At 44.5% G+C, this 20,670-nt stretch overlaps 1 long non-coding RNA gene across 2 annotated transcripts; it reads left to right on the top strand.

The window, feature by feature from the left end:
* The first annotated feature begins 981 nt into the window (after nucleotides 1-981).
* Nucleotides 982-14,503, top strand: LOC134475416 (uncharacterized). 2 transcript variants are annotated; one of them, XR_010046516.1, is made up of 4 exons: nucleotides 982-1,390; nucleotides 1,604-1,731; nucleotides 4,323-4,407; nucleotides 5,253-14,503. It is a non-coding gene; the product is annotated as an uncharacterized LOC134475416 (long non-coding RNA). The 2 variants fall into 2 exon arrangements; XR_010046515.1 differs by lacking the exon at nucleotides 1,604-1,731 and having other exon boundaries at nucleotides 5,253-5,648.
* Nucleotides 14,504-20,670: the final 6,167 nt, after the last annotated feature.

Consider the following 20,670-nt stretch of genomic DNA (forward strand, 5'->3'; position numbering starts at 1 on the left):
CACTGAGTTCTTTTTTCCCCTAAGTACAAGAATAAATTCTAAGGAACAATGGCGCTTAAGAGTAGGAAAATTTGGACGGGTGTGGCGACACATGCCTGTAGTCCCAGCACTCAGGAGGCTGAGGCAAGAGGATTGCTGTGAGTTTGAGGCCAGCTTGAACTGCATTGTGAAACCCTATTTCAAAAAAAAAGAAAAGAAAAAAATGTAGGAAAATGAATTGAAGAAAGGGGGGGGGGGCAAAGAAAAGCAAAGGGTATAGGAGCTCCTGGAAGACAGGCGGGGTTCTGAATGGGTTGCCAATGAGCCCACTCCTCAAAGGAAGTTTATCACGCAAAGTCACGAAGTGGGTTACAATATGGTTCAAAATTATGATCAACCAACAAGATTGCAAGTCTGGTCACTTAGGTAATGCTGATCAATGGTAGCAACTGCATAGGGGTGAAGATGTCATCAAGTCAGCCATAATGTGTAGTAATGTTTTGGTTTCAGCGGTTTTAGCCTTCGTGGGTGGGAGCCCAGGCCCACCCCTAGAGATCTCGACTCAGGGCCTCAGCTTGCCAGGCAGGCATGTGAGCCGCTGAGCTAAATCCCCGCCCCACTTTACTCCTCTTGTGGTGGGTCCCCTCTTCTGCACCTATTCCCCAGACCCTGCCTGCCTACCTACAGTACTTCCGCCCAGTTTGGCCGTGTGGAAGCTCAGGAGGCCTAGGCCCCGAGCCTCGCGGGAGCAGCCCGAGCCGGGGGTGCTGCTCTGCGTTTGGGAGTCGCGGGGCACAGAGCCCGGAAGCCACCGTTAGCAGGGCGGGGAGCCGCGGCCCGCCCGGGTCGGGTCGGGCCGGGGACGAGCGGGCGGGAGGCTGGGGCTGGCTCGGCGGTCCCGAGGCCCGGCTCCTTCCGGGTGTCGCCCGGGCGCCCCGCCCGTGCCCCCCGCCGCTCCCTGAGCCCCGCTGTCTCCGCCGCGCGGGGGCGCCAGGGATGCAGGCCCGCGGTGGTCACCCTGAGCTCTGGGGCGGAGGCGCGCGCGGGGCGGGGGCTGTACCTCAGGTCCCGGACTGCCAGCCCCTTTGTTCACGCGCGGCCAGGTTCTCGGGAGCCCCAACCTCGCCACTGTCGCCCAGCCCCTCGGGGTTCCCGGGGTTTAAGGGACAGCACATCTTTCCTCTACGACAGGAAAACTCTCCCCGGAGCTCCAATGCTTTTCACGAAAACCCGCCACAGGGTGGCCTCCTCTGTTTGTTTTTTCCCCATCTCATAATTATTTTACGGTTACCAGATTTCATGCTCATTAACAGAGACTCGCATAATGTGCACACGGACAATATAGAATGTGCTCTGGCCACTCCGAACTGATCGCTGCTCCCTTGGGTCCAAGCTACGCATGATGTTACAGGTAACATAAGCTTCCATGTAAGAATGTAGTCTTGGAAAATCAGTCTCCTCTTCTCCTCTCTTCTCTTCTCTTCTCTTCTCTTCTCTTGTCTTCTCCTCTCCTCCCCTCCCCTCCCCTCCCCTCCCCTCCCCTCTCCTCTCCTCTCCTCTCCTCTCCTCTCCTCCCCTCCCTCTTCCCCCCTCCCCTCTTCTCTTCTCTTCTTTTCTCTTCCAGACAGAGTCTTCCTATATAGCCCTGGCTGGCCTCGAACTCCAGGTGATCCTCCTGTCTCAGCCTCCGGTGTGCTTGGATTACAGGCGTGTGGTGTCATGCCTGCAGCTTCTTTTTGAGAAAGGGAGAAGGTAGAGCAACATGTTTATTGCCTATTAACCCCTTTTTTTCTGTGGGGTTGGAACTGGCCCTCTGTGTCCCATTTCCTTGTAAAAAGGAAACATTGACTTGAGAATTTCCTCTGAGCAGCTCAGCCCAGTCTTCTCTTTTCTCACTTCAGGATGGCCTACTGGATACAGCAGGAAGAAGCTGTAGTATCAGAAAAGATTTATTAGAAAATCTTCACTCTGATCTGTTTAATGTATGATGCAGACCTACCACTGATTGAAACTGATTGGGTGGAGAAAAAAGAAAAAAACCTGACTGGATATAGAAACAAGTATACATGTACTTATGTGTATATCAGCGTAGGAAACTGGTGTGTACTACTCGAACCTATTCATTACAACCCTGCCTAAAGCACTTGCTGAACAGTGTGGTCAGAATTGATTGCTGACCTTTTTTTCACTTTAAGTCAACAGAGACCAAATTCTAGAGATATTTATAGGACATAGGAAATACTGTCACTTTGTTTTTTCTTTATGAAAAACATTTATCCACCATTTAGACTGCAGTGTGTTCAACAAATAAGTAGAACAAAAAATGTTACAACCAATATTTTACCTCAGAAGCCAAAAGGAGAGTGACAATAAAAGACACTGGAGGCTGGCCAGGGATGTAGCTCTGTGACACAGTGTCTGGCTGGCAAGCATGATGTCCTAAGTATGATTCCCGGTAAAAAAAACCAAAACAAAACAAGAAGACACTGGGTGATGGCCTGTATGTGTACATTAAAATTGCTTCCTGGGCCAGTAATATAGCTCAGTGGCACAGTGTCTGCCTGACAAGTACTAGATCCTGAGTTTGATTCCTGGTATGCACGCGTGTGCGCGCGCGTGCACACACGCACGCACAGACACACACACACACACACACACACACGCACACATAAAAGAAAGGAAAAAAGAGAAAATTGTTTCCTTTAAACTGCAAGAGGTTGAGCATCTAAGAGTATCAAGTTTTGAAGTTTAATTATTATTCCCTTTTTTCTTAGGATGTCATTCTGTGGCAAAACTATAGTTCATTTCTTTTCTTTTTTTGGGAAAGGGTACTGAGGATCGAACTCATGACCTCATGCTTGCCGAGCAGGCACTTATGCCACTGAGCTAAACCCCCAGTCCTTTTTTTTTTTTTTTGTCTTTTTGAGACAGGGTCTCACTATGCGGTTCAGGCTAGTCTTGGGCTCACTTTGTGGCCCAGACTGGTCTTGAACTTGCTACGATCCTCCTGCCTCAGCCTCGCAAATGCTGGGATTACAAGGGTATGCTACCATACCCGGCTTTTTGTTTGTTTTTTTGAGATAGGGTCTCATTCTGTAGTCCAGGCTGACCTCAAACTCAAGGCAGTTTTCCTGGCTCAGCCTCCTGAGTGCTGACAAACCACAATTATTTAAGATTCTTTTTGTTCAGGTCCAGGCAAAAATTTTTCCTCTTTTTTTTCATATTTCTTCAGTTTAATTTTTCACTTTGTTTTTCACATAAATAGTTATAGTTCTTAAAGACAAATTTTGCAAAAGTTGTTAAGTTTAGGAATATGCTGTTCTAAAGTGTATCTTTGCATTTTGGAGGTAAGATTTCTGAAATAATTTTTAAAATGAAAATGAAGATCAAAAGAATAATTGCACCAGTTACTTCTGCCATCTCACAGAAGAGACTATGAGACAGTAGTAAAGTTATAGGCAATTCTTCATGCCCTGATAAATATAAAATTAAGGGATGATTGCCAATTTGTGAAAATTGAAAATGACGAAACCTAATTTTTCCCCTAATATGACTATCTTAAGTATCCCTAGGATTTAATAAGAGCTGTTCCTTATGTAATGTTAGCAAAACTGTGCCATATTCCATGTGTACAAGTGAAAATAATTTTAAGTTGATAACAGCACAAACAATATATAGCTATATCCAGTATTTCCTTTCTTCCTTTTTTTCTTTTTGAGACAGAGTTTCACTATGTAGTTCAGGCTGGCCTTGAGCTCACTTTGGAGCCTAGGCTGGCCCCGAATTTGCAGCAGTCCTGCCTCAGCCTCCTAAGTGTTGAGATTACAGGTGTGTCCCACAACACCCAGCTATATCCAGTATTTTCATAACTATTTTAGAACGTGTGAATTTTGGGGCTTATATTTCATATTTGTTAATGTGTTTTTTGTATTCACATTCTAGTACCAATTTATGCTCAACTGCCTACTCATTGGCATATTTTTTTGTCTGAGACAGGGTCTCAAAGTGTAGGCTGGCCTTGAGCTCATTTTGTAGCCTAGGCTGTCTCAAATTTGCAACGATCCTCCTGCCTCAGCCTCCCGAGTGCTGGGATTATAGGCATGAGCCATCACACCTGGTTCATTGGCATATTTTATAAATATTATATGTTTTGTGTTTTTAATGGTTTAGATTAGTATTACATTATTGGTTGATCACAAAAGTCATTTCATCTCTAAACCCTAAAAATTTGGTTTTTCTAGGTGGCCTACCTTTGGGTTTTGGTCTTATCTACTTGTATATTATTTTCATCTGGTTTGAATAGTGTTTCCTTTGTATGTTTTGTTTGTTTGTTTTGGTACCAGGAATTGAATTTAGGACCTCGCACTTGCCAGGCAGGTGCTGTGCTGCTGAGCTGTATCCCTGGCCCTGTTTCGCTTGTATGGAAAGGTAATATTTTCTTCATCTTTTTTAGATTTCCTTGTAGGGCACATGTTACGGGTTTTTAGCCAGAATTAAAAAACTAAAAATATGATGGTACATGCCTGTAATCTCAGAACTCAGTAGGCTGAGGCAGGAGGATCATTGTAAGTTTGAGACCAGTTTGGGCTACAAAGTGAGCTCAAGGCCAGCCTGAACTGCATAATGAGAGCCTGTCTCAAATAAATAAATTAGCTAAAATAAATAAGTAAAATTAAAAATTATTTATGACTGTTTCTTCTACACAGAAAGCATATATCCAATCTAATAATCCTTTTATGTTTTTAGTTATATAAGTTCCTATGAATTGAACATAACACTCAGGAATTGGTGGCTTAACTTTAGGTTGACACTTGTATTAGTTTCAGGATGTGGATTTAAAACATATAACTTTGTTGTTGTTATTTTTTAAGAGTAGGAAAATTTATTGGGGAGAAGGAATGGGGAGCAGGAATAGCTCCTAAGAGACAGGAGGGATCCCAAATGGGTTGCCCCATAACTTGGTATTTAGCCAGAAGTTTTGACTTTGAAATTCCCTACTGAATTTAATCTTCCTTCACACAGGGATTCAGCTATCTTAAAGCCTCATGATAGTTTCTAGGATTTATGACCTTATAAAAAATTCTCACATAAAAATTTAGATGAGTAATAATTAGACACATGCATTTTTGTTTTAGTTAAATGTACTCTGCCTTCAGTTATTCCCCATTTAGTGAGATGTTGCTGGCTGTGAAAAGATAACAGGGCATGGAAAATATTGTTACAGCAATAGATATTTATTTTATTTTTGTATTTTTTTGTCTTTTTTGAGACAGGGTTTCACTATGCAGTTCAGGCTGAACTTGAACTCACTTTGTAGCCCAGGCTGGCCTTGAACTTGAAGCCATCCTCCTGCCTCAGCCTCCCAAGTGCTGGAATTACAGGTGTGCACATTGTACCTGGGTTTTGTATCACTTTTAGGCAAGTGATTGTGCCACTGAGGTATATCCCTTGTATCACTTTTAAAGGTACAGTGTAATCTTTGTCACAGTTAGCAACTGCACTCCACTGAAAAATTGTACACTTTTCAAAATACTACCTTCATTTAATATTCATGCTTTTGTGCCTTTGAGAAAATATTTTTTGTTATTTTTTGTGTTATAGAACTATTATATAATTCTAAGTGTTTAGGCTTACTTGACATAAAAATATCATTTCTCTTTGTCACTTTATTTCCTTTCATATAGGTGAAGTTATTGAAACAGTAATGTACAAATGGGTTCATCAATCTACCTATTACAAGTACATTCTTACTCCCTAAGACACTGAAGTAGACATGTCAAATTTTTCTGAGTATTGTGAACAGTGCTTTTTTGATGGAATTCACACCGTTTGAGGTGTCAACTTGTGCCACATACATCAAACTTTGTGGAAAGCAGTTTTAACTTTTTGAAGAATATCTTCATCAACATTTAAAAAAAACAAATGTGTAAGCCGGGTGTGTTTTGTTGGAGGGAACTGCTGAGTTCCCAGAGCTAAGGGAGGCCATGCCCATGCCCCTACCATATTTCAGACCTTGAAAGAAGATTTTGGTAAAAATCTCCGAAGAACCGATGACAATTCCCAAAAGATGGAGAATTAGCTTTAGACCCCTATTAGACTCAGAGAGAACCAGGTCAGAGAAGCCTTGGTCCTCTGCCCCTCCCCCTCAAGGGCTAGGGGAGGGGGCACAAACATGCCCAGTTCCTGCTGGGTGATTCCACCTGGAAGCTGTCCTGAACCAGGAAAGGGAGATATGAAGAAGAATCCCTCAAACTGGTAATGCTGATTATGGGAGTGACTGTGTTTATGACTTTGAGAACCTAGAAGACTATCTCTTGGGGCTGAGGGTGTAGTTCAGTGATCAAACACTTGCCTAGCCAGTGTTAGGCCCTGAGTTCCATCCCCGACACTATACATACATGCACACACTCACATACGCATACAGACACACACATACACGCTGAGCTGGAAAGTCTTAGGGCTCACTGGAATATTTATGTGGAACTAGGGTTCATTTATTCAGGGTATTAGGGTTCTGCAAAGAAACAGAACCAAATAGGGTGTGTGTGTGTGTGTGTGTGTGTGTGTGTGTAAATTAGCTCATGCAATTATAAAGGCCAACAAGTCCCAAGATGTGCAGGGTGAGCTGTTAAACTGGACACCCAGGAGAGTCAATAGGGTAGCACCAGTTCAAGGGCAAAAGTTGGAGACTCAGGAGAGTGGGTGGTGTAGTACCAGTCCAAATAACAGCAGGACAGAGACACAGCAAGAGCTGTGTTTCAGTTCGAGTTTGAAAACAGGAAAAACAAAAACAAAAATAAAAAATGCCCCGGCTCCAAGACAGGTGAAAAACATAAAGACATTTCCTCTTATTTGGAGAATGTCAGCCTTTCTATTCTAGTCAAGCTTTCAACTGATTGGATGAGGCCCACCTACATTAAGAAGGACAATTTGCTTAACTCAGTGTATTTTTTTTTTTTTTTTTGGTCTTTTTCGTTTTTATCGGTACCAGGGATCGAACTCATGAGTGCCTGCTTGCAAGGCAGGCGCTTATGCCGCTGAGCTAAATCCCCAGCCCCTATATATGTCTTTTTTTTTTGTCTAACTCAGTCTATTTGTTAATCTCACCCCAAAACACTCTCACAGAAACACCCAGAATGTTTCACAAAATACCAGGATACTTTGTGGCCCAATCAAGTTGACATATAAAATAATGTCCCTGAGTGGTTTTTTTTTTTTTTTTGGTGCAAGGATGGAATTTACAACCTCATGCTGGCCAGGCAGGCACTGTCCTGCTGAACTAAATCCCTAGCCCTGGATTTTTCTTTTTTTATACAGGGTTTCAGGATGGCCTTGAACTTAGTTTGTAGCCTAGACTGGCCTTCAACTCGCAGCAATCTTCCTGCCTCAGCCTCCCAAGTACTGAGATTCATGAGTGTTCTACTCATCTAGTAGATGCTGTGAGAACAGGCTCAGGACCTTAGATGGGTCCTCTGAGTGTAACCCTGTCCTTGGGCTACCCTGTCCCCACATTCATTCCTCAACCAGTCTCCTCCTGTCCTCCTCTTCAGTCTTGACACATGGTCAGTATCTTCCCGGCTAAAAACTTGATGCTCTGTCCTTTGAGCTGCAGGCAGCGCCCCTCCCGCCCTGCAGCAGCTCCATCAGAGCCCTGGTGACTCCCTGATGGACATGTGTCGCCCAGAGGGAACTCCTCCTCCAGGCTGAGAGGCACAGCCCCCTTTCCCAAAACAGCCTATGATTGCTTTACCATCCACGACCCCATCAGCCGGCTAGGTTCCCAGGCTGCATTGAGTGACTTAGCTTGGGCGTGACAATCCACAGAACTAGGTCTTGCTCTTTCCTTTTCCCTACCCAAGCTCGGAGCATGGGCCCTGAAAGACTTCCCTTGTACCCCATAGTTCTAGCACTTGCAAATCTCCAGCAGGTTTTTTTTTTCCTTTTTCCTTTTTATCGGTACCAGGGGTCGAACTTACGACTGCCTGCTTGCAAGGCAGGTGCTTTTGCCGCTGAGCTAAATCCCCAGCCCCTCCAGCAGGTTCTTGAAGGCAGCCAGGGTTCAACCCTTCCAGGCTGGATGGAGAAATTAAATATTTACGAGACTTGGTCTCTACCCTGGGGAGAAATAAACCCATAATCACTATCTTGTGTTGTGTGCCTCATAATCCAGAACGAATCACAGGCTGGTGCGCATGCGCGCGCCGCAGCCCTGCCGGAAGTAGCTCCCCAGCCCCCACCAGTGAGCGCCCTAGATGCTACTGCTGGCACTGTGACACAAAGGGAGGACTTTCAGCGAAAAGCTGTAAGGAGCAAGGCGAGTAGGGAGGAAAAAAGAAGGCAAGCAGGGATGCGGCCTTAGCCATCGGATCCCACCCGAACAGACCTAGTCCGGGGCAGGCTGGGCGGGCCCTAGCGCTCGGGTGTGTCCCGCTGCGGGGCTCTACTTGCTGAGGCTGTGCTGTATTTAGCAGTTTTGCATTTGTGTTCCTAAGTGACTTCGGCCTATTTCTTTCTCATCTCGTTATTGCCCTTGTCTCATTTGGATATCGGATACTAATAGCCCATAAAAATGAACTGGGTATTAAGTCCGGCGCGTGATTTCCGCGCTCACGCGTTTGAGGCAGGAGGATCGCCCCGAGTTCAAACTCAGCCTCAACTAAGACCCTGTCTCAAAAAACAAAAACAAAAAAACCAAAAAGAATTGAATAAGCCAGTCTCGGTAACACATGACTGGGATCCTACACTCTGGAAGGCTGAGGCAGAAGGATCAGAAATTCTAGTTGCAGCCTGGGGAATTTAGCGATTTGGTGAAACCCTGCCCCAAAAGGGGGTGGGGGAGGGGATGCAGCTCTGCGTGAAGGCCCTGAGTTCAATTCCCAGCACCACCAAGAACAAAAGAATTGGGTACTGTAGCTCTACTTCCTTTTCTTCCTTCCTTCCTTCTTCTTTTTTTTTTTTTTTTGGTCTTTTTCCTTTTTATCGGTGCCAGGGATCGACCACCTGCTTGCAAGGCAGGTGCTTATGCCGCTGAGCTAAATCCCCAGCCCCATCTTTTATTTTTTTTGAGATAGGGTCTCACTCTGTAGTTCAGACTGGCCTTAAACACTATGTAGCCCAGCAGGATGGCCTCAAACTCAGGGTAACCCTCTTGCCTCAGCCTCCTGAGTGCTGGAATTACAGGCCTGGGCCACCACACCCAGCTTCTTTCAATTTTCTGTAGCAGTTTATATCAGGTGGGATTTCCTATTTTTGAAAATTAGGTAAAACAGGTCTATGAAATTCTCCCTTCTTTCCTTCTTTGGATGATAGGATGGGGGCGTTTAGAGAGATACTTGGCTTTGTTTTTCTTTTTAAAACAGTTCGAGACCAGCCTAGGCTACAAAGTGAGCTTAAGGCCAGCCTGAATTGCACAGTGAGACCCTTCCTGTCTCAAAAAGACACAAAACAAAACAAAAAAACAAAACAGGTCTCACTATGTAGTTCAGGCTGGTCTTGAACTCGTGACCCTCTGGCCTCAACCTCCTAAAGGCTAGGATTACAAGCATGGGCCACCATGCTCAGTTTAATATTCTGTCATTTGCTAATGTTATTTTATATCAAGATTGTCTCTTTCATCTAATATTCCAAATGTATTGGCATACAGTTATGCAGTAATCATATGTGATTTTCCTATCTCTTTCCTCTTCAACACACTGACCCCTGCTCCGTCCTGTGCCACAAAACCTGCATGACAACTTCATAGTCATAATAGAAAATGCCAACCCTGAAGCGACAATAAATATGCGTTGTCCAAGCCGGGGATTTAGCTCAGCAGCATAAGCACCTGCCTGGCAAGTGTGAGGTTGTGAGTTCGATCCCCGGGGCCATTAAAAAAAATGCATTGTCCATTTACTGGTAAGACTGGGTGTGTTTCCCAGCTATAGAGAGAAAGTCACCATTCTTAGGTCTTGTAAAGGCCTTTTAGTTCAGATTTCAATACCTCACCTCATCAGAAACAAATCTGCATAAAACACTGTGTGTGTCAATAATCCCAGAGATCTAGAGGCTAAAACAGGAGGATTGCCAGAAATTCAAGGCCACCCTAGGCTGGGCTACATAATCAGTTCAAGTCCATCCTGGATTATATATCAAGACCCTGCTTTGTTTTGTATTTAAGACAGGGTCTCTGTAGTTCAGGCTGCCTCAAATTTAAGGTGATTCTCCTGCCTCAGCCTCCAGAACACTAGGATTACAGGCGTAATCTTAACACATCTGGCTCAAAACTGTTTAAAAAATAATAATCAAGTTATATCGTGTACAGGTACAAATTCTCTATGATGAATATGATCATTATGTATATTTAACACATACCACATGGTGCCGGGGATATGGCTCAGCAGTGTAACACCTGCTTAGCAAGCTTGAGGTGCTGAGTTCAATTACTGTTACCCCCCAAAAATGTACCAATTAAACCTGATTAAAATAAATAGGGCTGGAGACTTAGTTCAGTGGCACAGTGCCTGTCTGGCAAGCACAAGGTCCTGAGTTCAATTTCTGGTACCAAAATTTTAAAAAAAATTTTAAATAAATAAATAAAATTTAAAACTAAAAACAAAAAAAGTCCCCCTAGACTGGAGTCTAAATTACTTGGCCAGGTGCTCAGATCTAAGAAATCTGTGCTCCCTAAGCCACCGTGCCCATTACTAAATTAGAGGCAGGGACAACACCAGAGACCAGGGTATCCTTCAAGGGCAGAGGGCACCTATGGTAAGGTAGGAAGTTGTGTGCCAGTCATTGGAATCCTGCTGTAGATACAAATAGGGAGTAATTGGCTGAGAGGAGAATCAGACCAGGCCCAGACTCAGGAAGGAAGGGCTAAGGCAAAAGCTGCAGAGTGTTTTAGGAGACAGAAAGTGCTGGATGAAAGGTAAAATCAGTTGTACAAATGTACAGGGGCAGGACACACTACAGGATGCAGAATGTCAGGGGATCTTGCCTAGGAAACCATGTCATTCTGGACTATAGACATAGCAGGGGAAAGTGCCTGCTTGCTGGCCTCATATATAAAACAGGAGCTAAACTCACATGGGCTATAGGCTGGGGGAGAAGCAACAGGGATGACTGATACTCTTCCACATACCAGTATATTCTTGTGTACAAGAATACGTTCTGAGTTGGGCACGGTGGTTCACATCCATAATTCATTCCAGTATTGACAAGGCTGAGGCAGGAGGATCACAAATTTAAAACCAGTCTGGGAACTGAGCAAGTCTCAAAAAATAAATAGGACTGAGGACATACTCAGTGGTGCTGAGACAGGAGAGCAGGCCATGGCTGGAAAGTGGGCATGACCTGTCAATTATAAGATCCTGGACACACGCACAGAATAGTTCCCAAAGCCTAGTACTTGGGCTTTTTGTAAGAACTCAAGCAGTTTTTGAGTTTTGTTTTTTGGGTTGCTGTTGTTGTTCGGTCTATCTTTTTGAGACAGTGTTTCACTATGCAGTTCAGGCTGGCCTCCACTCGAAGCTTACAGTGATCATCTTGCCTCACACTCCCAAGTGCTGGGATTACAGTTGTGCACCCCACCTGGCCACGTCATCTAATTGAAAACCTGCTCAGGCCAGGCGTGATGGCACATGTCTGTAATTCGAGCACGCAGCAGGCTGAGGCAGGACAAACAGCTGCATTTGAGGCCAGCCTGGGTTGCACAGTGAGTTCAAGGGCAGCCTGCACTAGACAGTGAGACCCTGTCTCTAAATAAGCAAACAAAACAATAGGCTGACCTAGACCTGATGTCCGTTTGAGAAGTGGATCCCAGCACCCCCTCTCAGAACCCAAATATGGAGGTTCTTGTGGGTTTTCTTGATATTTGGACAGTGAAAAAGGAGAGTGACCTGAAGAGCTTGTCATCAAACTTTCCACCATGGCGTATGCTGTGCTTCTCAGACACAGAGTACTTTTATTTTAACTTTTACCTTCTTTTTCTCTTTACCTGGTCCACACCCACTCGGCAGAGCCAGTTTCTGGCCTACTCTACACTGTTACTTTCTCGAATAAACTTTGCCACTGTTTGTTAATTTCATCCAATTCTTCTAGAGGAGAAGAACGTGGAATCTAACCACAGGAGATGCAAGCAACCCTGAACTTGGTAACGGTTAGTTGGCAAGCCGTTTTTTTTTTTTTTTTTTTTTTTTTGAGACAGGGTTTCACTATACAATTTGGGCTGGCCTCAAACTCTGTGATCCTCCTGCCTCAGCCACCCGAGTGCTGGTACTACAGGTGTGAGCCACCACACCCAGTTTAAGGCAAGCCATTTTTAGAAGCAGACTACCCAATAACTGTGGGGTTCTTGCCTAGAATTCCCAAGCCCCTGGGTTCCATCCTCAGCACCACAAATAAGCACACAAAAATTCATGCTGGGCACAGTAGCACTGTCCATCTACTTAGGAGGCTGATGCAGGAGGATCATTGGAGCACATGAGTTCAAGGCCAACTAGGGCAACAGAGCAAGATTTTGTCTCCAAAAAACATCAAAAAAGGAAGGAAATTCTGAAACATGCTACAACATAGATAAACTTCAAAGATATTCTCTTCAGTGAAATAAATTAAACACAAAAGGACAAATATTATATGATTATACTCATATTGAAGCAGGACTTAGAGAAAGTGGAATTTCCCAAATTCCCCCTCCCTACTGCTTGTTCTAATACAGATAAAAGCAGTAACTTTTATACCTGTAAGTATAATTTTATAACCTCCTGTTCTCATAACATCATTATGCCTGAGCAGGCCACCAAGATAAGCTACAAAACTATTCCAGCTTGACCAACTGTCTTTGTTCTCCTTGTACCCACCTACAAGTTCTGCACCAAAGACAAGCCCTTTGATAACATGTATAAAATGGTAGTCCTTCCTTTGTTCAGGGCTCAGCCAGGTGTACATGTAATAAATCCTCCTGTTTCTCCCACAGTCTCTCCAGACTATTAAATTCTACAACAATCTAAGGTACCTAGAATACTTGAAGTCATAAAGACAGACAGTAAGAATGGTGGCTGCCAGCCAATGGAGGAGGCAGAGAGAATGGAATTTTATACATTTTTTTTGTCTTTTTGAAACAGGGTCTTGCTATGCAGTTCAGGCTGTTGTTTTGTTTTGTTTTGTTTTTAGAGACTGGGTCTTGCTGCATAATTCATTTTGGTCTTGAGCTCACTATGTAACCAAGGCTGACCTTGAACTTTCAATGATCTTCCTGCCTCAGCCTCCTAAGCACTGGGATTACAGGTGTGCACCACCATGCCTAGCTCCCTCTAATTTCTTTTAACTGAGGTCTCCTCTAACTCACCCTTAGTCTCCTCTTGGGCAACCTCTAAGACAACCCTAAGGAGGGGCCAAGGAAACACTTGTCCTTTCTTCCACGGTTGAGTTGATGCCAGTGTGGCTATGGCAGTGAGCCAGTTGTCATTGACCCCTTTAGAAGCCCTTGGGAGCAAATCTCAGTCCATGGGCAGCTTGCTCAGGTGGGAATCTGACATGGTCCCCAGTACCTGGGACAACAGTCCCCTCTCTGGGCCACACAGGTATCTCCCTAGACCTGGAACTTCTTTGTGATTGGCTTGGGGCTGGGGGAACCTGAAAGAGTTGCTGGCCCAGACCGGACACTTTAACCAGGAGAAGCCTCAGCCAAATTAAAGAGCTCCTGCCTCCCCCCGCCCCTAGGAATTTACCTGTAACCCTATACCCCCATCCCTAAGAACCTGCCTCTGGTGCCAAATGTGTGCCAATGGGCTACCTGTGCATCCCTAATGCCCCTTGGGGTCCACCCCAGACAGAGGCTACTTATGGGCCTCACTCTGTGTGTGTGTGTGTGTGTGTGTGTGTGTGTGTGTGTGTGTGTGTGTCGCCGGCCCTGGGGTGGAGATGCTGCACGCCCGGTGTGTGTGTGTGTGTGTGTGTGTGTGTGCGCGTGCGCGCGCGTGAGAGTGAGTGTTCCAGAGAGAGACCGCCAGCCCCGGGGTGGAGATGCTGCACCCCGGGGGCCGGGGGGTCTCCCCACATTCCTGAAATAAAGGTTACTTATATTTTATACTTCTTATCTTTGCAGCCACCGCCGCCCACTCCTTCCACGGCCCTCTTTCCCTTCCACTCCTTCCCCCTCTTCCTCTACTCTTCTCAGACCTAACAGAACCCACAGTGGCTCTATGATATGTGGCCCTATGATATGATATGATATGATATGTTCGATGGATTGGGGCTGGGAGCTGGGGATAAGCCTGTCTTCTTCCATGCCTTGGGCAGTTTTTTCCCAGTGCTGAAGATAGCACCCAGGGCCTGGCACATGCTGGGCAAATGCCCTAACCTGAGCTACCCCCCTCAGTGCAGGGAGACAATCCTCAGACCTTTAGGTCACTCCTCAGAAAGTCTCCAGTGATATTAAACCCCAGTTGCCGCTGGTCATGGTGCACTTGGACTGGCTTTGTTGCCTCCCTGCCCGTCTTTCTTGTTCCTTGGGACCATTCATTTACAATAAATGAGCCACAAGGCAGTGCTTTGTGTGGCTGTGCTTTGGGGTCCAGGTATGGGTAGAGGGTGAGGAGACATGTCCTGATGACTCCTTCCTTTTTGGACTCAAGGTCATATTGATTGAGTGGAAGCTTTGTACTCAATCTAGAGCAGCGCAGAATATTAAAAGAGAGGGGGCAACTAGATAAGAAAGTTTAATGAGGGGAGGCACAGAGGGGGTCACCACAAAGGCAGCTGTGGTGGCTCTCTGCAGACAAGGGGCAGCTTCTGCCTGATATAGGCTCTCATAGGGGTAGGGCTCTGGGGACTGATGTGAGCTGATTTATTTCGTGAGAGTGCAGGGGATTGGGTAAACCTTTACATGCCTGAGCTTTGGCAGACTTTTGGGAGGAAGCCATAGGGGCTTCTGGGAAGGAGTTATGCATTATCAGGACACCATTTTGAACTGTTGCCATGATGATTGTGCCATTTCTCAGATGGGGGGGGCTATCTAACACATATGTCTCCACATAGGTCCCTTCCTGTAAAGCCTCACATTTTTAGGGCTTCAGTGAGGTCTCATACACAGTGACTACTACGTCTTTACACCAGTCTCTTTATTTCTTCCCCTTCTTACTCTCGGGCTCTTCCTGTCTGAGCTCTGGCTGGGACCCCAGGTACCAGTTTTGTGTAAATCTGTATATAGTGACTTGGCACCTGACTCCAACATTCACTTTGGTGAGGCATCTCTGCAGAAGCTTGCATTTTTTTTCTTTTTTTTGTACCGGGGATCGAACTCACGACTCCGTACTTGTAAGGCAGGCATTTATGCCACTGAGCTAAATCCCCGGCCCTGCATTTTGTTTCTTTTCTGGCAAACACTGACATCTTGTTTTTTAGCAAATATAACATGATTTCCAGTTCTCTTGCTGTTCTGGTCGCCGCTTGCTGCTGGGGCTCTATCATCCGCCTTACAATATGCTCGCTGCCTCCCCACTGCTAGTGAAACTAATGAGGTGCAGATAGCGGCCAATGACTTTGCCCAAACGCTATGCAGCTGCAAATACAGTTTAATCTTGTTTCCCTTTCAACAGCCACATCATGTCACCTGGCCTCTTAGACAATGGCTCCCTGTTCCTCTTTCCTGATGCTCACTGGCTGTTTCCTCAGTGCTGTCTTCAGGCTCCTCAGATGAACAAACTCATGAAGGCTCACAGTGTCCTCCCATGGAGCTCTGCCTCATGGCTCTCTGGTGGCCCCTTCATTTGCCATACATATGGTCAGCTAGCTTCAGTTCATGATCAAGAGTCATGAGTCCTCACAGATGGAGACCTAGAACAGCAAAAGCAATTCTGGGCAACAAGGGCCAGGCAAGGGCATTACCATCTCAGACTTCAAGTTTTGCCACAAAACTACAATAATAAAAACAGCGTGGTTTTGGAAAAAAGAACGAAAGAAAAGAAGAAGGGAATGTGGTCAGTGGAGCTGAATAGAGGATGTAGAAACAATGCCAAGCATGTTTGGCTATGTCATCTTTTTTTTTTTTCTTAAATCTTTTTTGTTTTTTTATTGGTACCAGGGATCGAACTCATGACTGCCTGCTTCCAAGGCAGGCACTTATGCCGCTGAGCTAAATCCCCAGCCCCATTTTTGTCTTTTTTGAGACAGGGTCTCGCTATGCATTTCAGGCTGGCCTTGAGCTCACTTTGTAGCTCAGGCTGGTCTGAAACTTGCAATGATGCTCCTACCTCAGCTCCTGATGCTGGGATTACAGGCGTGAGCCACCGCACCCAGCTACTAAGGCTATGTCTTCTTTGACAAAGGGGCAAATACTAATGGTGGAGGAAAGACAACGTCTTTAACAAATGGTCCTGGGAAACTGGGTATCAATAGTCAGAAGACTGAAGCTAGACTCATATCTCTCACTGTGCAGCAAGCTAAAATATAAATGGATCAAAGGTCTCAGTATTATAAAACAGAAACACATAATCTGTTGGAAGATAAACTAGGTAAAACTCTTGAAGACATAGGTATAAGCAAAGACCTTCTGTTTGTATTTTTTTGGTGCTGGGGCTCGAACTCACAACCTCATGGTTAGCAGGCAGGAGCAAAGACTTTCTGCACAGAACCCTGGTTGTATAAGAAATAATACCAAGAATCATAAATTGTGTCACATCAAATTAAAAAGCTTCTGTCCAGCAAGGGAAGCAACCAACAGAGTGAAGAGACAACTTATAGAATGGGAAAAATTTTTGCCAGTTACTCCTCAGAGGATAAATATCTAGAACATACCGAGAACTCATAAAACACCAGATCTCCCTCCAGTTTAAAGACACAATCCAAAAATGGGTATTTGAAATGAATAGACACTTCTTAGATGAAGAAGTACAAATGGTAAATATATATATAAAACATGTTCACTATTGCTGGCTTTTTGAGAAATGAAGATTAAAACAACACTGAGATTTCATTTTACTCCATCTGGAATGGTTATTATCAAGGAATCAACTAATAAATGCTGGTGAGGCTGCAGTGGGGGAAAGGAATCTTTCTTCATTGCTGGTGGGAATGTAAACTTGTACAATCACTATGGGAATCAGTTCAGAGATTCCTCAAAAAATTAAAATTAGAAATTCCACTTGATCTAGCTTTCCCCTTCTAGGTATCTTCCCAAAATATTATAGTGATTCATACATACCCATGTTTATAGCAGCACAGTTTATACTAGTTAAATCTTGGAAAAAGCCTATAGAGCCATCAGCAAATGAATAGAAAAAGAAAATGTAGTATTTATATATATACTACTGTGCCATAAAGAAGGATAAACTTGAGGCATTTGTAGGTAAATGTATGTGCTTTGAGACCATAATGTTAAGTAAGATAAATCAGACACACAAGTTTAAGTATTGCATTGTTTTTGTCATGTAAAAGACCCAAAGTGTAAATAAAGAGCAAAATAAAAAAGGAAAAAAAAGAGATGGAGGGGGAAGTAGGGAGTTCATTTTTTAAATGGGAAGGGGAACAAGAGATGGAGGGATTGGGGAGGGAAGGAAGGAAAAAGAGATGTTTACAAGAAAGAGAGTTGAAAAAATGGAAATGATGCTTTTGCAGATGGGAAGAATGGAAAAGTTTTTTGTTTTTTTTTAAATTTGGAGACAGGGTCTCGCTGTGTAGCCAGACTGGCCTCAAACTCACTGCAGTCCTCCTGCCTCAGCCTCCCAAGTGCTGGAATTACAGGTGTGTGCCACTACACCCTGACAACCATGAACTGTTTTTTTCCCATCAAATCTGTCTTCTTTATTCATCGCAAATATTTCTGCCCAAGGTTGCCAAAAACCAAGTTTTCATTTTGCTCAAGACTAGGTTACTGCAAAGTCCATCTGCTGTTTCACAGATAATTTCCAACAGACCCTGAACTCTTGCATGAGGAGCATCTTGTAAAGTGACGAAGGCAACAGCAACTCTTTGTAACATTCAGGTGGGCAGCGTTGGCAGAACCCTGCAGGAGACTCTGGGCCAGAGTTTCATCAATGTTTTCTGCCTCTACACTTCAACTGTCATTAGTTCAGATCTCTTACCTATTTCTCTACTGTCTCTTTCCAAGAACTGGCTGCCTCTGGAGATACAGAGCAGAGTGGGTGTTTTCTCAGAGGCTGGCGTAAGGAACTGGGTGGAGCCATGGGCACGTTCCCCAGGATGTCCTGTGCTGTGGGAAAGACTCCCAGAGCAGCGCTTCTGTGTGGAGCTTCCAGGGGGGCTGCCGTGGTTTCCTGTGATGAGTGGACACATGGCTACATGGCGACAAATGAAGTCGGTTTTAGGGGAACACAGTCACCGAGCTGCCCAAGACATCCCAGGGATTAGCTAACCTCTGTGTCTCAGAAGAACAAAGCACGCAATCCTGTGAGAGCAGTTGGGAAAACACACATTTGTCTGGGCTCAGTGCCCCCTACAAGGTTGGCAATAGGAGCTGTTCTCCTCTGCCTACCTGCAAGGCTAACACTAGACACAGACGCTAGGCTAACACTAGCCACTAGACCATTTGCCTGATGAGTGAATCTGTGACTTAGAAGTCGTGAAATGGAGTAGCTTGGAGTCAGGTAGCCCACAGGGATCTTTATAAATAGCAAGACTGAGGACTGCTCCATTCACGATGTCATTGAGTGGCACCCTGGTTGAACTATTTCTAGACCTTATGGACATCCTGGATATGAACATGAAATTTTCATGATCTCTTACTGATTTTGTGTCAGAAGAGGAAACACTTCAGTTTTGTGAGGCTTTGAGCAAAACTGTGTGGCATCAGGTCTGTCGCCAGTGCCATGAAGTGGCCTCTAGTGGGGAGGAACAAAGGCACTTTTAGCCACTCCAGTGCTGGGTCATCTCAGTCTGGAGGACCTAGGAGAAATGCTTGCCATTTGTCCTTGTGATGAGCTCATGACATAACAATGAGATTGGAACAGTTAATTACCAAGTAAGAAGCCCTTCCTGCTCTTAAAGGTAGGCTAATGAAAGAGCAGATTGTCCAAGAAACCTTTGGGAGATATAGCAAAAAGAAAGTTTATCACCTGCAATCCTGACTAGTTTACATTCTTTTTGTGTGTGTGTGTACCGGGAATCGAACTCACAACCTTGCACTTGCCAGGCAGGTGCTTATGCCACTAGCTATATCCCCAGCCCTAGTTTACATTCTAGACACTATTATAATCTTCCAAGCTTCCCACAAACCCTCCCAACATGTGCCAGAAGGTGTTGTTTTTGTTTGGCCCAGGGGTTGAGCTCAGGGCTTGGCATGAGTCAGAAGGCTTTACCAAGGATAAAGGCAAAGATGATTTCCATGGGCAGGAAGGAAGGTGGAAGGAATCGATATTGCAGCTTTATGAGAAATCTGTTCCCACAGTCATTTTACATCATAATCACAAGAGGATTCCATTTTTAAAGGTATGTTGGGAGGCTCTATATAGATTAAAATTGCCTCTGAGTTCCTACAAGTCATGATGCAAGATGTTTTTAGAAGATAGGGCATGCATACAGAAAAAACTCAGTTGCCGGTCAGAAATGCTGACTGGTTTCATTTTTTTCTATACTTTTAATTTTGAAATAATTATAGATCTGCGGGAAGTTGCATTTCTGTGGTACAAAATCAAAACCAGAAAGAGCCAAGGTATAGCTCAGTGGTAGAGTACTTGGATACCATGTATGAAGCCCTGGGTTGAGATTGTCAGTGCCACAAACAAACCAACCAGGAAACTGAAACTGGACATAGTGGCACATACCTATTACTCCAGCTACCTCAGAGGCTACGGCCGGAGGATTGAGAATTCAAGGCCAGCCTGAGCTATAAAGCAAATTTAAGGCTGGCATGCGTTACATAGTAAGACACTGTTTCAAACTGTCACCCACAAAAATCAACATTTGTGCATCCCATAGGCCTTATTTGGATTTTATCAGGTTTTTTTTTTTTTTGAGACAGGGTTTCAATATGCAGTTCAGGCTGGCTTTAAACTCACTTTGTAGCTCTGGCAATCCTGTCTCAGCCTCCGGAGTGCTGGGATTACAAGCATGTACTACAATGCCCAGCTTCTCAGTATTAGATGCACTTATTTGGGTGTATGTGTGTATCATGTGTAGCTTGCACCATATTAAGATACTTAACTTACCAATCTCATGAGCACCACTTCTATAATCTTAGTACTCTGGGAAACTGAGGCAGGAGACTATAAATTCAAACCCAGCCTGGGCAATTTAGCAAAAACCCTGTCTCAAATTCAAAAAGGGGGAGGAGAGCTGGGGATGTAGCTCAGTGTGAAGGGGCTTGGGTTAAATCTGCAGCAGTGCAAAAGATAGTTTTCCGTCACCAAAAGGCCCCCCCCCATTATTCCTTTGCAGCCATGTTTATTTCCCTTCCTGTCCCCCTCAGCTCTTCTCTTTCTGAAATTATGTGATTCAATGACTTTACATAAATGTAATTGTGCGATATGGATCCTTTCGAGATTGGCTTTTTTATTTGAAAACCTCCCATCCTTGCTTGCAGAATGAAGAAAAAAAAAACCCACGCTTCATTATGTTATTGGTGGGGATGAGGTCTAAGATCAAATGAGTTACTATCTCCACTTAAAATGAAGAAATCCTAGCTGCTCCCAATAGAAACTTTTTTTTTCTTTTTGGTACCAGGGATCAAACTCATGTCTATGGGCTTGCAAGGCAGGA

The sequence above is a fragment of the Cavia porcellus genome, unplaced genomic scaffold (assembly GCF_034190915.1).
Source record: "Cavia porcellus strain 051 isolate PalLab524CR breed Dunkin Hartley unplaced genomic scaffold, mCavPor4.1 scaffold_3, whole genome shotgun sequence".
NCBI lineage: Eukaryota > Metazoa > Chordata > Mammalia > Rodentia > Caviidae > Cavia > Cavia porcellus.